This window comes from Mchenga conophoros, linkage group LG15 (genome assembly GCF_057382185.1).
Source record: "Mchenga conophoros isolate Kocher_MC1m ecotype Shallow Benthic linkage group LG15, M_conophoros_male_GT1.1, whole genome shotgun sequence".
Lineage (NCBI taxonomy): Eukaryota > Metazoa > Chordata > Actinopteri > Cichliformes > Cichlidae > Mchenga > Mchenga conophoros.
In genome coordinates this window covers 18,679,143-18,693,249 of record NC_140540.1, presented here as the reverse complement: position 1 = coordinate 18,693,249, position 14,107 = coordinate 18,679,143, and the positions used below count along the sequence as shown (strand labels likewise).

The 14,107-nt window shown below is 45.1% G+C and overlaps 1 protein-coding gene across 10 annotated transcripts in view; it reads right to left on the bottom strand.

The window, feature by feature from the left end:
* Nucleotides 1-14,107, bottom strand: part of LOC146558186 (DNA (cytosine-5)-methyltransferase 3A-like) — a 104,384-nt gene that overhangs the window by 66,907 nt on the left and 23,370 nt on the right. The gene's annotated exons all lie outside the window — the stretch shown is intronic.

Below are 14,107 nucleotides of genomic sequence, written 5' to 3'. Positions count from 1 at the left end.
AAACACGCTACTGAAACAAGGAATTTAAAGTTTGACCATGTCCTGATTGAACAAAGCAGTTCTATATCTATAAATGAGCCCAATGTGAAAGCGAAAACCAGTAAATTACATGGTTGCAGACATGAACTCCAGCTGTGACGCAGACAGGATGTTGTACTACCAGACCTGCTCATGATTGATCTAAGCATGGACACAGAGCTCCAGAAGGCTGTTATACTAAGCCACTTTATTGCCATCTAACATTCACTGTGCTTGTTGTTTTTTAACTACATTTAGTAAGTAATTTTATTTATTCTGCTTTTTGAATTTATTAAACAACTTTTCTTTATAGTGCCACTTTATTGATATATATTTAGCTTTTTTTTACATTGCATTTTGATGTGTTTTGTTCCAGAATTTACCCTTTGAGAGCCTTTATTTTAGTTACATTACTATTTAATCAATCTTTTGAGCAATTCTTACCATATGTAACTGTGTGTTGAGTCGTATTTTTTGTCATTCTGTTAACTTTTTCCAAATATTTAAGATATTCTGTCAGAGGTGTAGTTCTTTTAAGAGCTGCTCACCGAGATAATGCCATGAAGAGGTAGAAAAAACAAACAAATAACCACAAAGGGAGAATGTAGAAATAAAACTTCTATACATTCACTTTCCGCTTTTTATCAAGCTCACAAGAGGCACCAGTCTAACCAGAGATGCCGAGACCTCCCTCTCCCCAGGCATATCCTCGAGCTCTTTCAGGAGGAAACCAAACTAGGCAAGAGACATAATCTCTCTAGCGTGCCCTGAATCTGCACTGGGCTCTCCACCCAGATGAATATCTTAGAAACACCTAGGAGGCATGTAGTAAGTGTCGTGTTCACACGTCTGAATCATCTCAACTGGCTCCCTTTGATGTGAAGGAGCACCCTGAATATGAAAATGACCAAGCCCTAAAACCTCTAAAACTGAGCCCAGGCATCTGTTAAAGGAAGCTCTTTTCTGCTGTACCTCAAATTTTTGATTACTACCCACAAGTTCATTGAGACCTTTGCTTTAACACGCTGCTGCCTCTTTTGACCACAACAGACCAGTACAGCATCTACATGACAACAGGCCTGTCAGTCTCTCTATCTGCCCAGAAACTCAATACAAACCTCGAAACTAGGGCTGGGCGATATATCGAGTTTTTTAAAAATATCGATATATTTTTATACGAGATATAAGATGTGACCATATCCTTCATATCGATATATACGTTATAATTAGTTGTGGAGCCATAAGTTTGCCTCTCTTTCGTCCACTTTTGTCTCTACGCAACATTACTCGGCCTCGCCTCTCTTTCACTGAACACAACTCCCCCTCCTCCCCCATAGCTTCACCTGCAGGCAGCGACAATATGAACACGGCAAATCTCCGTTAACGAGTTACTGCACATCGCTCCGTGCGTGGGGCTGGACAGCGTCAACGTGTTAACGAGCTAACCATGCTAACGAGCTAACCACGCTAACGCCATGCAGCCCACAGGGGATGCACAGCCTAAAATCCTTTCATTTTCTCAAAAGTTGACAGCGCACCTTATGTATGAATTCTGGTTTTGCTTGATGATCGCGAACCGATTTTATGTGGAACACGGCGCTCATCAATCTGTCAAAAAAATGTTTTAGTACGACTTTGGTAAGCTACGGAGCTGCACCGCTTGATGGATTGTCCGAGGAGCCTCGCGTAGTAATACGCACTGTGCTTCAACGTAATATTACCATATTGTGTGTGTATAAGGACCATAAATGGCACCTGAAGCGGATTTCAAACTCCAGGCTGTCAGTCACGCAGTAGAAGTTGGGAACAGAGCAGCTGTGAAATCGGTCTATGTTATTATGCTCAGCGTCTTTTAGTTTACATTTTGACTGCACAATTGTGAGCTTTTTGTTATGGACAACAACAACATATTTTTCGTTTATTTATGGAGCATTATTATTTAATAAATACTCATAATTTATTTTTGAGTAGTTTTTTTCATGCACATCTATGCTGTATGTTAATAAAAGTGCCTGTGTGACATCTGGGACACAGCTTTGACTAAGAACTCTCTTTTTGTTCTTACTTTATGGCTTTAAAAAATATCGAGATATATATCTTATATCGCCATCCAGCTAAAAAATATCGAGATATGAATTTTGGGTCATATCGCCCAGCCCTACTCGAAACCTTCCCGATGTAAGCTGAAGGTCTTTACTCAATGAAGCTAGGCGGACTACAACATCTGCAAGATACAGAGACATGACTATGACCCCATCAAACCTGACACACCCCACTACTTGGCTGCACCTAAAATATCTGTCCATAAAAATTATGAACAGAAACAGTGACAAAAGGCAGCTCTAGAGGAGTCCAAAGCCCAACAGGAAAGAGTCTGACTTATTCCCAGCAATTCAAACAGAGCTCTAACTACAGTTATACTGAGATTTATTCCCTCGTAACAATGGGACTGATATTCCACTCCCAAACAGGACACCCCAAGAGATGTGGTCAAAGTCCACAAAACACATGTAGACTGGTTGGGAAAAATCCCATGCACTTTCAAATATCCTCAAGGGTGGAAATACAAAATATTTGTGATTTCAACAATAAAGAGGTTTCAACAGCTGAAGCCTTGTTTGTATGTGTCCCCCAACTGTTATTATGACCCAGCTCGGAGGTCATAGCATTGAACAGTGATGTACCTTTGCCCCAGTTCAGCACATACTGTCACTGTATAGTCTACAGGCATCGAAATTGATGTCCTACACAAGTTCATTAGATCAATTTCACACTGTGTTTCTTGCAGAAAACAATGCAAAAATCCCAAAGCGTGTAGGCGCCTTTATCTGAACCAAAATCAATTAATTTAGGCTGTTGGTAGACTAGCAATGGTGTAATTTACAAAAATATAGGGAATAAAAATAGCTTGCTGCACCTGTGTGTGCTGGGTGTTAAAGGACACCACAGTGCTCTGTGTGACGATGAGCTGAAATGAAATTTGTCCACATTAATTTCTCTTTTTTTATATTACACCAAACAACACTTCTACAATGTCCTTATGGTGAAAATGTTGGCAGCTCAGTGGTGTGACAACAGTGGCTTTCCTCGGACTTAGGTATGCAATTTAACTTGGTATGAATTGCAACTTCAAAAAATCCCAATGATTCAAAATTGTGATACACGAAAGTGTGAAACAGTCATGCAGCGTGCTCCGAGAGGACAAAAAGACACCTCAGGCTATGGACAGCGAAACTCTGCTGTGATAAATGAAAAACAGATGGAGACATGCAACACATTCAGCGCTGAAATTACAAAATAATTATGTCACAATAAAGCGCACATTAACTTCTAAATGTCGTGAAGTTTCTTTAAAATAGGAAACCACAAATGTAATGTTTCTGTTAATCGAGATATAAATGAGACAACATCGGGGACTGCTGAGGCACTTAAACTTTATGAGGCTATTTGCCACGACTAAATCAGTAAAACAAGTGAAAGAAGCCAATTTTATGATGAGATACATGGTGAAACTGTTATGTGGATTGTCACATCTGGATTCTTTTAGACTGGATATAGGTCCAGTGAACTGCGTTTGCTTGGAGTCTGTTGTTTGACAGTATTACTATAACAGGTATTTACAGATTCTATAAATTAAACATGCTGAATGTGATGGGGAAATAACAGCTTTGTTTATCTCATTAGTGTTACCTGTGTTTAGTCTGCCACACCTGTCTCCCATTAGTCTCCTAAGTGAATATACCTCCTTTTTTAACCGCTTTTTTACTCCTCAATGGCCAGAGGAGTTGTCTTGTGCTTTTCCCAGTCAAACTTTCAAGGCATGTTCCTCATTTTTCTAGTATAACTCACTGTTTTCCAGCTTTTGTTGCCTACTGATCCTTTTGTGTATAATGCTTTGAACTGCTTCACAGTCTTTATCTGTCTTTGCCTGCTGCTACTGGACGGTTTGCCTCACTGCCTGTTTCTGGATTAAAGATTCAGACTGTGTGTCTTTATCTCTACTCTGCATTTTTCCTGAATTTGGGTCTTTCCCTGTGTAAAATATCATTATGGGAAACTGCCCAGGAAGAGATGTTCGAGAGGTCCAACTAAATGGTTTTGGTTTGGTTAGGCTTTAATCACACAGGCCAAAAGACCCTTGCAACCTCTGGCCACTACACTCAGAAAAATAAAGGTGCCAACTGGAACCAAAAGAAGTTCTTTAGACTGATGCCATAGAAGAACCTTATTTGGTGCCACAAAGAACCTTTCAAACAATGGTTCTTTAAAGAACCAGACATCTGAAGAACCATTTCAGAACCATAATTTTTCTGAGAGTAGGGAAAAATGTGTATTACAGGACTGATTGCTGGCGGCTGCTTGCCATGGCTAAGGGAAATCAGTCACAAAGAGGGCACTGCATCAAAAACCTTGTGATTGCTTTGGTTACTAGCAGATTGCTATGGAAGATGCAGACTTGTCTGCAAACATTAGCTAACTACTAAATTGGAAAAGTGCAACTCAAATCCGAGATGGAGAATGTTTGCTTTCAAAGGGAAATTTCTACCTCACCACTCTAGCAAACATTTCAAACATATCACCCATGTTTCTATCTCGTATGTATCTGGGAGTGTTCAAAAGGCAACAATTTTACTTTGAAGGCAGTTGGTTCTTTTACAGTTGCACTACTGCTTGGTGAGAAGTTTGCAGACAAGTCAACATCACCCATGCAAACTGCGGGCAAGCAAGAAAAGCAATCACAAGAAAGTTTTTGGTGGAGCACCTTACAGTGGGGGTAAATAATTATTTTATTCCCTGCTGAATTTGTAAATGTGCTTACTCACAAAGAAATGAACCCATTCATGACCTATCTTTAGCGTTCTGGTTGAGAGAAGGAGCTTCTCACTGGTCCCTCACTTTGATTAAGTTATCCTATGCCTTTAGCAGAAAAAACAGCCACATCCATGCTTGATTCTGGGGATGGTGTTCTTTAGGTCATTTTTCTTCCTCCCAACACAGTGGGTCGAGTAGAGAATGGACGAGTGGAAGAATCTGATTCTGTAAGCATGTGGACTTTATAAACATAACAATTTCAGATTAGGACTATCTGTAATTGACTGTAATTTACGTGCCAGAATTCTGGCTGGGTTGTAGAGTATCAAATACAGGGAGTGCAGAATTATTAGGCAAATGAGTATTTTGTCCACATCATCCTCTTCATGCATGCTGTCTTACTCCAAGCTGTATAGGCTCGAAAGCCTACTACCAATTAAGCATATTAGGTGATGTGCATCTCTGTAATGAGAAGGGGTGTGGTCTAGTGACATCAACACCCTATATCAGGTGTGCATAATTATTAGGCAACGTCCTTTCCTTTGGCAAAATGGGTCAAAAGAAGGACTTGACAGGCTCAGAAAAGTCAAAAATAGTGAGATATCTTGCAGAGGGATGCAGCAGTCTCAAAATTGCAAAGCTTCTGAAGCGTGATCATCGAACAATCAAGCGTTTCATTCAAAATAGTCAACAGGGTCGCAAGAAGCGTGTGGAAAAACCAAGGCGCAAAATAACTGCCCATGAACTGAGAAAAGTCAAGCGTGCAGCTGCCAAGATGCCACTTGCCACCAGTTTGGCCATATTTCAGAGCTGCAACATCACTGGAGTGCCCAAAAGCACAAGGTGTGCAATACTCAGAGACATGGCCAAGGTAAGAAAGGCTGAAAGACGACCACCACTGAACAAGACACACAAGCTGAAACGTCAATACTGGGCCAAGAAATATCTCAAGACTGGTTTTTCTAAGGTTTTATGGACTGATGAAATGAGAGGGAGTCTTGATGGGCCAGATGGATGGGCCCGTGGCTGGATTGGTAAAGGGCAGAGAGCTCCAGTCCGACTCAGACGCCAGCAAGGTGGAGGTGGAGTACTGGTTTGGGCTGGTATCATCAAAGATGAGCTTGTGGGGCCTTTTCGGGTTGAGGATGGAGTCAAGCTCAACTCCCAGTCCTACTGCCAGTTTCTGGAAGACACCTTCTTCAAGCAGTGGTACAGGAAGAAGTCTGCATCCTTCAAGAAAAACATGATTTTCATGCAGGACAATGCTCCATCACACGCGTCCAAGTACTCCACAGCGTGGCTGGCAAGAAAGGGTATAAAAGAAGAAAAACTAATGACATGGCCACCTTGTTCACCTGATCTGAACCCCATTGAGAACCTGCGGTCCATCATCAAATGTGAGATTTACAAGGAGGGAAAACAGTACACCTCTCTGAACAGTGTCTGGGAGGCTGTGGTTGCTGCTGCACGCAATGTTGATGGTGAACAGATCAAAACACTGACAGAATCCATGGATGGCAGGCTTTTGAGTGTCCTTGCAAAGAAAGGTGGCTATATTGGTCGCTGATTTGTTTTTGTTTTGTTTTTGAATGTCAGAAATGTATATTTGTGAATGTGGAGATGTTATATTGGTTTCACTGGTAAAAATAAATAATTGAAATGGGTATATATTTGTTTTTTGTTAAGTTGCCTAATAATTATGCACAGTAATAGTCACCTGCACACACAGATATCCCCCTAAAATAGCTAAAACTAAAAACAAACTAAAAACTACTTCCAAAAACATTCAGCTTTGATATTAATGAGTTTTTTGGGTTCATTGAGAACATGGTTGTTGTTCAATAATAAAATTATTCCTCAAAAATGCAACTTGCCTAATAATTCTGCACTCCCTGTACTCACTCAGTGTAAATCAATGTATAACTTTTATGAAATGTGTTTTTTCTGGATTTTTTTGTTGATATTATATCCCTTTCCATTAAAATGAACCTACCAGGTAAACTAGATACTGTTCATATGTTTGTAAGTGAGCGAACTTTCAAATTCAGTTTGAATTATTATTATTATTATTATTTTAAAAACCAGTTTGTTTCTAAATATAGCTCTGTTAGGAGTTTCTTTTAGTTTTATTTTAAGTTAAACTTTATTTATATAGTGCCAATTGATAACAATGGTCTCATAAAGGTGCTTTATATAGTAAGGTAAAGACTCTATAATAGTTAGAGAGAAATCCCCCAAATCAGACATTTGGCTGTGACCATAGTTCTCCTGTTTGTTCTTATTTTCTTACATTGATTATACAAACTCGTATCACCCATTAAAAGATTATAATTGGACCCTCACCTGTTTCTATCTCTCCTGGGCAGCTGGGAGTGTTGTGTTTGGATTCCCTTCCTTCCCTGCCTCCCTGCATTTTTGGAGGTATTTGATAACCTTTTGGACAATAATGGAGTCGTTCTCTTTTCTTACATGATCCCAATGCAAAGTGTGACTTGCTCAGAAGCAGAGGTTGTCATGGTCCTGGGCCATGTGGGCCCAGTATTCTTAGTTTTCATGCATTTTTGTATTTTGTTCCTTATTTAGGCCATGTTTTCTGAGTTGCCCTGTTGTGTTGTTCCCTAAGTGTTTTCCCTTCATGGCTCTTCCCCCCTGTGTGCCCTCTATGTATTTATGAGCCCTCGTCTCCCTTTGTGCTTTATTCTATGTTTTCCCCAGCCCGTTATGTCTGCGTTCTCCCCGTGCTCTCCCTCCTCCTGTTTGAACCTTTGTGTACGTCCTGCTTTACTTTGCCCATCTCCCATCAGTGTTATGTTCACTCCTGCCGTGTCTTGTTATGATTATCAGTGTCACCTGTGTTCCCCGTGTGCATCCACTTCCCCTGATCATCCCTCATGTGTATTTAGTCTCTGTGTTTCATGTAGCCTGTGTCGCGTCGTCTGTGTTATCTCCCCTACCCCTTGTCGTAGTATCCCAGCCATAGTTTGCATTTTGCGGTCTAAATCTCATTAGAGTCATAGTTTCCCAGTCTATGTTCAGGTTTTCCCTCAGTTACTTTGTTGTTCTTTTCTATGAGTTTTTCAGCCATAATAAAAGGCTCATTTTTGTTGGAACCCACTCCTGCATCCTCGTTTGTGTTCGCACCTGGGTCCACCACACACCGTTCCGCACGGTCTGCCTCCGCAGACCCTGACAGTACGACGCGACCAGTATGGACCCAGCGACACAGAGAAGGGAGGTCGTTCAGACAGTGGAAGCGCTATGCTGTCAGTGGATGCAGCGTTCCGGGGAGGAGGATACGGAGGAGTTGCTTCACCCATTGCGGGTGAGCGTAACCGTGTTCCCCTGGCTGTGGGAGGCGCTACCCCCCCTGATTTCTGATTACCTCCGCACCATCCTCCAACCCCGTCCTCAGGAGCAGGCGCCCAGCGCACGGGCCGCGTCACCACCGTTCCGCTGTCACGCAACTTCCCCATCACCGCCTCCACCATCTTGCGGCTCCGGGGTGATTAAAGTTGGCTCACTGAGACTCGGACGCAACCTGGGGTCGCTACCATCCATGCCTTCGTACACGAGCCGCTCACCCTCGCCGTTTCGTTCGGACTTCGCTTCTCCAGCCTCCTTTCTGGCACGGATGTGGTCGGAGGATGAGGAGCCAGCCGTCACAGCTATCAGTGTTGTGTCAACAGCCGCTGCTAGGAGGAAGCGGCGCCTTCGTCGCCGCCGCACGTCAGCGCAGCCCGAGTCCGGGGTGTCGTCAGAGCAGTCGCCTGGGCCGGAACCGCTGGCCGAAGCCGCCTCCGAGTCGGTGTCAGCAGTGATTTTCGGCTCTGAGGAGATGTCCCCACAAATCATTGCCCGGGACATCGCTGAACGGGAGCAGGTGGTTCTCGCGGAGCTGGAGGAGAAGCTCCGGTGGGAGCCGTGGCTGACCCCCGACTGTGAGCAAGTCTTTCGGGGAACGCGCCTCGCTCTCGGGGGCCCCCGGAGTTGCCAGGGACTTCCACCGCTCACCCCGCCCGCTTCCACGGATAGAAAGAAGCGGCACTCTCGCCGCCGGCGCTCTGAGCCCCTCACAGTTCAGTTAGCTCCCTCGCAGCCACCCTCAGTTCAGTTAGCTCCCTCGCAGCCACCCTCAGTTCAGTTAGCTCCCTCGCAGCCACCCTCAGTGCAGTCTCCAGTGCCGCCTGCAGCGCAGCCACCCTCAGTGCAGTCTCCAGTGCCGCCTGCAGCGCAGCCACCCTCAGTGCAGTCTCCAGTGCCGCCTGCAGCGCAGCCACCCTCAGTGCAGTCTCCAGTGCCGCCTGCAGCGCAGCCACCCTCAGTGCAGTCTCCAGTGCCGCCTGTAGCGCAGGCCCCAGTAGCTCCAGTGCCGCCTGTAGCGCAGGCCCCAGTAGCTCCAGTGCCGCCTGTAGCGCAGGCCCCAGTAGCTCCAGTGCCGCCTGTAGCGCAGGCCCCAGTAGCTCCAGTGCCGCCTGTAGCGCAGGCCCCAGTAGCTCCAGTGCCGCCTGTAGCGCAGGCCCCAGTAGCTCCTGTAGCCCAGTCCCCGATAGCAGTACGGTCCGCTGGTCAGCTTCACATTCAGCCAGGGGTCTCAAATCTCTCTGGCTCTGCATCAGCTCCTGCTGGGAGCTCGGATGAGCTCATCCAGGACTCCGCGGCTCCCACGCCGCCATCTACCTCGTCAGCTGGAGGGCCCGAGGGGCCCGTTCAGCCACCTGTCTCTGCTGGAGGGTCCGAGGGGCCCGTTCAGCCACCTGTCTCCGCTGGAGGGTCCGAGGGGCCCGTTCAGCCTCCTGTCTCCGCTGGAGGGTCCGAGGGGCCCGTTCAGCAACCTTCCTCGTCAGCTGGGGGTTCTGGAGAACCGCACCAGCCTCATGCCACGTCAGCTGGAGGGTCCGAGGGGCCCGTTCAGCCTTCTGTCTCCGCTGGAGGGTCCGAGGGGCCCGTTCAGCCTCCTGTCTCCGCTGGAGGGTCCGAGGGGCCCGTTCAGCAACCTTCCTCGTCAGCTGGGGGTTCTGGAGAACCGCACCAGCCTCATGCCACGTCAGCTGGAGGGTCCGAGGGGCCCGTTCAGCCTTCTGTCTCCGCTGGAGGGTCCGAGGGGCCCGTTCAGCCTTCTGTCTCCGCTGGAGGGTCCGAGGGGCCCGTTCAGCCTCCTTCCTCGTCAGCTGGGGGTTCTGGAAAACCGCACCAGCCTCATGCCACGTCAGCTGGAGGGTCCGAGGAGTCCGTTCAGCCTCACGCCTCGTCTGCTGGAGGGCCCAAGGAGCCCATCCAGCCACCTTCTGCTACGCCTGGTCCAGCCTCAGAGCCTTCGTCCGCTGCAGCCTCAGAGCCTTCGTCCGCTGCAGCCTCAGAGCCTTCGTCCTCGTCTGGCCCAGCCTCAGAGCCTTCGTCCTCGTCTGGCCCAGCCTCGGCGTCTTCAGCCTGTGCTTCGTCTGGCCCAGCCTCGGCGTCTTCAGCCTGTGCTTCGTCTGGCCCAGCCTCGGCGTCTTCAGCCTGTGCTTCGTCTGGTCCAGCCTCGGCGTCTTCAGCCGGTGCTTCGTCTGGTCCTGTGCCCACCGGGCCATGGCCAGCACGCCTGACACTGGAGAGCCGCCGCTGCCTTCCGCGCGGCCGGCCCCCTGAACTGCTCCGTCGTCTCCGCCGCCGCTGCCTTCCGCGCGGCCGGCCCCCTGAACTGCTCCGTCGTCTCCGCCGCCGCTGCCTTCCGCGCGGCCGGCCCCCTGAACTGCTCCGTCGTCTCCGCCGCCGCTGCCTTCCGCGCGGCCGGCCCCCTGAACTGCTCCGTCGTCTCCGCCGCCGCTGCCTTCCGCGCGGCCGGCCCCCTGAACTGCTCCGTCGTCTCCTTCGCCGCCGCCGCTGGCTTCCGCGCGGCTGGCCTCCGGACCAGCTCTGCCACCCGCCTGGTCGGCCCCCCGACCGTGTGACCCGTGGACTCTGGTGCCTGTGGGCTCTGGGTCGGCCCCCTGAACTTTGTTTTGACTATGGTCATGTGCTCCCGTGTTTTCTGTTGTTTATTTTGTTTCCCGTTCTGGTCCCTCCGTCCTGGTCCCCCGCCTCCCGCCCTGGGTGGGTTGTTTTCTGTTTTTGTTTTGGTTTCTCGGGTTTGGGCTGTCGGGAGCCAGCCCTTTAGGGGGGGGTGGTGTCATGGTCCTGGGCCATGTGGGCCCAGTATTCTTAGTTTTCATGCATTTTTGTATTTTGTTCCTTATTTAGGCCATGTTTTCTGAGTTGCCCTGTTGTGTTGTTCCCTAAGTGTTTTCCCTTCATGGCTCTTCCCCCCTGTGTGCCCTCTATGTATTTATGAGCCCTCGTCTCCCTTTGTGCTTTATTCTATGTTTTCCCCAGCCCGTTATGTCTGCGTTCTCCCCGTGCTCTCCCTCCTCCTGTTTGAACCTTTGTGTACGTCCTGCTTTACTTTGCCCATCTCCCATCAGTGTTATGTTCACTCCTGCCGTGTCTTGTTATGATTATCAGTGTCACCTGTGTTCCCCGTGTGCATCCACTTCCCCTGATCATCCCTCATGTGTATTTAGTCTCTGTGTTTCATGTAGCCTGTGTCGCGTCGTCTGTGTTATCTCCCCTACCCCTTGTCGTAGTATCCCAGCCATAGTTTGCATTTTGCGGTCTAAATCTCATTAGAGTCATAGTTTCCCAGTCTATGTTCAGGTTTTCCCTCAGTTACTTTGTTGTTCTTTTCTATGAGTTTTTCAGCCATAATAAAAGGCTCATTTTTGTTGGAACCCACTCCTGCATCCTCGTTTGTGTTCGCACCTGGGTCCACCACACACCGTTCCGCACGGTCTGCCTCCGCAGACCCTGACAGTGGTTGCACCAAAGTTTTCAATGAACCCAAGAAGACATATGAGAGAGCCAAACAAAATAAGATGCACCTGCTCCAACTTTAATGTGGTTTCATCCAAATTATGCTTTTAGGTTTAAGGGTGTTTTACTTTAGCTAGAAGGCTGCGATCTCCCTGCTGAAGAGATTCTCATTACAGGTTTTTTTTTATTTATATCCAAGCACTCTTTATACACATCGCTGCCTCGGGCGGAAATTAAATAAATGTCACTGATACCACAGAGAAACATTAGTCTCTTGTGCTGCTGAAGCAGAGCAAGGAGCTTTAAATGTATCAGTTAGGGGCAAATTCGTTTTTAATCAGAGGTTTGCCCAACTTGTTCAAAGCTTGTTTAAGATAAGACAGAAAAAACTAAGATTATAACAAATGTGTTCACTGCTTTCTCAGTAGGTTAAGATAATAGTTCCTTAGGGTTTAAATGTTCTTTTTTTCCCTCACTAAATAAATAGCTCTTTATTCAGTTCAGGGCTGAGTAATTTTCCTTCGAAAATTTAAAATATTTTCCTGGAAAACAGATACAATATCATATATACAATAATCAATCACATTTAAAAACAAACTTTAATAACAGAGTTTCTTAATTTCAGTTTTACTCCAAAATTGTAAACTCCAAAATTATGATGTAGAAGTCAATTTAAAAAAAATTACATTACTAACTAACCCCACTTTAGACTTTATGGAATCTTGAAATTCCATGAGTTTAAATATTTTGGTCCAACTGTGTTAAAGTTACTACAAACTTAAATTAGATGTAAAAATAACTTTTCCAAAACGGATTTTAAAACTGAACGTGAAACAATTTTTTAAACTGCATTAAAATAAAAACAAAATTCACAAAGAAATATTGATCATCATCAACATCAATAAGCCCCACAAAGTTCGTGCAAAGTTAATTGTTTACATTTTGTAATGAAATATACTATGGGTTCCACATTTACCACTCAGAAAACGTTATATGACTACGAAAAGAGACAGTATTACTAGATGTCAAATTTGGATAATAAAGAAGAAAAATACTTGTAATATGTCAATCCTTCTTATACCTCAAAGTGTTCACATTTGTTTAATGGTATTGTGACTTTTTTAATGTTTCATGGCAGTAGATTGTCTCAATGAGGAAAAAATAGACATCCTGTTGCAATAATGTATATCATCTTTACTGCTGCACCGTGTACTTCCTGCTGTCATGCTTGTTTTTTTACCTCTCGCTCTTCTCTGCAGGACGTAGTGTTACAGGGACACTGGAGTGGTTGCTAAGGTGCAGAAACTGCTCAGCAACTGCCTCCAGTGCTGACTAAACATTCTGATGTCACTTCCCTGACAATCGGCTTAGCAACCAGTTAGAGCACTGGGTAATGGCTTTGCACCAGCGTGCCTGATGTGTTGTCCATATGCCTTTGTCGTGACATACGGTCGGAGAAACACACACTCAAAAATGGACTCAAGTATGTGGTGTGCTTTAAAAAAATGTTTAACCAGTGAGATTGTTAGGCAGCTACATAGCTGATGATATGTGTTATTTCCCTAAGGTTCCTAACAGTAATGGCTCCTCTAAGAAAACATTAATTCTCTTGCCATGAAAAGGTGGTCCTGAAACCTGAAATCTTAAGCAAAGGCAAAGGTTAAACTGGATCATTTCTTCAGCAGGGAGAGAAAATATGAGTTTGCAGAAGGGTGAGCAAATATTCTCATTGTAAAAGGCATTCCATTTCAATTTGTGACTGGTACATACATCCCTTTGTTAACCTTTAAGCAACAAAGACATTGTCCCTATACAGCAACCTTTATCTCTGACAGATATTTTAAAAATATTTATATATAATGAATTGTGTTTTAAGTAATTTTATGTAAAAAGGAGATAAAGTGATTTCCTTCAACTGAACTGTTTTATGACAATTTAGAATGAAGTATCTGTTTCAAGGCTTCTGCAGCATGCTTACTACTTTAAGGCTGTTAACCATAACTTGACTGCAAAACATCAGATGCAGTGATTAAAAGTTGAAAATTGCAATAAAAATCTGAGACAAACAACCAATAGATTTTTCAGTTATCTGTGCCACAACAAAGGGCCAATTACTGTACAAAACTATAAAAAGCTGAAATAAAAATATGAAATAATAATATTTTTACAATTTTTACCTTTTTAGTTTCAAATAGTTGTACAGCACTTTGTTTGAAAGCGCTTTATAAATAAAGTTATTATTATTATTATTATTATTAATTTAAAACATCACTACAGCAGATATAAATATACAGCCGGAGTATAGTCCATCTTCAAACCACTGTAGTTTAACCATAACAAACCCAAAGCTGCTCAATTGATTCAAGTCATATATGAATCAAATGAGCTAAAAAAAAACCACTTCACGACACACACACACATGCACACAGAGTAGACTATCTGTCCAAAT